Below are 2627 nucleotides of genomic sequence, written 5' to 3' on the forward strand. Positions count from 1 at the left end.
CTTGGACAAGCCTCCTGATGCTTCCTTTTCCTTCCCCAGATCAAACCTCCCTCCTCTTCCTGCCCACTCCTCACTTTGGGCAGCAGGCTTGTGCGCAGGCCTGCTCCTAGTCTGTCCTCAACCCCTACCCCTTTCCACCAGCTGTTGCTGAGGCTCTGGTGACTGAGAAATTATCCCTTCCGTCCTCTGCTGGTATTTCTGGAAGGTGAAAGTAAAACAAATGGAATTCCTTAAATTTGACCACAGTTTCCCTTGCTTTGAGGATTGGAACATATGCAGCTTTGTTCTCCCTGTGTCCATGACCTCTTAGTTGATGTTTTGCATTCCAGTTATTTTGTTAGGAAGTCATCTTTGAGAATTCAGATGGAGGAGCCAATGGCTTTTTCCTTGCCCTGCATGGCTGATTTCAGGCTGATGACTCTTCAAAAAAGTATGAGCCAAATTTAAAACTTCCAATACTTAAAAAAGAAAAAAATGTTGAGAAGCTCTACGAAGCTTGGCAATGTGTTTAAAATTAAAGACAAAATTGGAGAAGACACTTAAAGCTCTGTTTATTTGGCCACAAAGTTGCAAGTAAGACCTGAAGAGAAAATTGCTCTCAGACACTTAATTTCCACAAGTCATCCTTTAAAAATTGCAGCTGATGGCTGGGAGGCAAGAAAATGTCATCAGAGTTAAATATTGCTTTAAGAAAAATGTGGTTCTTGCTATATCTATCTGGTGCATGAGTCCTTTTCAGACATTTTGAATTCTCTTTCTTTTCTGGAATGTGAGAATATATGTTAAATATGTTCAGAGCTTTGACACAAATTCATTGGTTTATTATTGTTCATTGTGGTTCTAAGCCCAGTGATTTTTTTTTTTATATAATAGGTGCCTGAGAAAGACACCTCTGTAGACACCTTGGTTTGGACCAAAGAACTCAATTTGTCCACTCTGAAGATCAGCAGGAAAGTTGTTCACAAAACAAATCTCATGTAAACCCTGGAAACAAGATTTCGTTGAGTGGCCCAGCGCCTAAGGAGCTGGATCAACACTCGACCACAAAAATTTCTGTTAAAAGACCCTCCTCAAATTCAAATTAATAAGCAAAGGAGCATTCTGTAGGCCTTCCTGCCCAGCACCTGTTTCTGAAGAAAGAAATTTCAAGATACACAGCTCCATTTCACATGACAGCCCTTACAGTGAAACTGGTCAAAGCAGTCGAAGACTGTGTGTGTAAGATCAAGAAAATCAGTAACAAAAAGAAGGCCATTTCTACAAAAATTATGAATATTAGTATGACAAAGAAAATGGTCAGTTCTTACCTGGCTGGCCTCCATTGTGACTGCTATGCAACAGATAAAGTTTTCAATGTTTGCATTTTGAGGTATCAGCATGTTGCCCCAAGAGCAGGTACTCTAAGGGTTCAGAGCACCAGACGTCTTGATGAAGGGTCCCAACCAAACTACAGCAATCAACCTGTGGTCTGCAGGTGTCAGAGAAAGAATTCTCTGCTTAATGGATGTTTTCCATTTTATAAAGCAAATAATCCTTTTAAGTGCGTTGGCTCAAATTTTGACAATTCAGAGGTCCAGGGAAACTATTTAGGCTGCTAAAACTTTTGGCGTATTGATGTTGCGTAGCAAAGAAGTCTTGAGAAAACTCTGTGAGAGACTCAGGGGTCTGGATTCTAACAAATCCCAAATAAACAAGTGACATACAAGGCGTACTTATGACCCGACTTTTTCAGAGAAGACAGACTAGAAAACTTCTTACATCACACAAGCATTTCGGGCACAGCACTCAGGTAATTCAATATAGAAAGTGGTCAGCAATGGCTGTGGGCATCATTTTAATGAGTATCTGACCAATTTAGAAGGCAGAGATGAGGTACCCCATAAAGTTTATGACCTGCTGGATAAACTTCTAGATTTAAATCTAATTTCAAAAACAACAGCAGAAGATGCTTGGATGCATCTAGTTTTTAAAGCTGTAAGTTTGTGATAATGGTTCTTTATTTAATGTTTGTTAATATTGTGTATTGTGAGATGGAGTGAAAATGAGTTGTTGGTAATTACCATAATAAATTCTTGTTTAGTGACCAGGGCAGAGGAAATCATTTATTTTTTAATGTTTTTATTTGTTATTTTTAAATATACATGATAGTAGAGTGTATTTCAACATATTATACATACATGGAATATAACTTCCCATTCTAGTGGTTGTACATGATGTGGAGTTAAACTGGTTGTGTATTCATATATGAATATAGGAAAGTTACATGTGATTCATTCTATTCTTTTTCCTATTCCCATCCACCCCTTCTGTTTGTTCCCCCATTGTCTAATCCGATTAACTGTTATTCTTCCCTGCTCCCTCTTATTGTGTGTTAGCATCCAGGAGTGATTTATTTTAAAACTCTTATTTGCTCTGGTGCCAGATTATAAACTATAGATTAAGATTACTTAAAATGTGTGAGAGGGTTCCTTGGATTAACAATGTGATCTTTGAGTTAAATTCACACAAAGAGAATCAGATCTTTAGTTTTCTTAATTACTTTCCACTGCCATATGTAGAAAAGGAACAATTTTAGTCTAGTACATGCATCCAAAGTGCAAGGCTTAATCAATGGATATGATAGGAAC

General features: G+C 38.0%; 1 pseudogene; it reads left to right on the forward strand.

Annotated features, from left to right (window-relative positions):
* Positions 1-363: 363 nt before the first annotated feature.
* Positions 364-2074, forward strand: LOC143379331 (cell division cycle 7-related protein kinase pseudogene; annotated as a pseudogene).
* Positions 2075-2627: the final 553 nt, after the last annotated feature.

Source organism: Callospermophilus lateralis, chromosome 13 (genome assembly GCF_048772815.1).
Source record: "Callospermophilus lateralis isolate mCalLat2 chromosome 13, mCalLat2.hap1, whole genome shotgun sequence".
NCBI classification, from domain to species: domain Eukaryota; kingdom Metazoa; phylum Chordata; class Mammalia; order Rodentia; family Sciuridae; genus Callospermophilus; species Callospermophilus lateralis.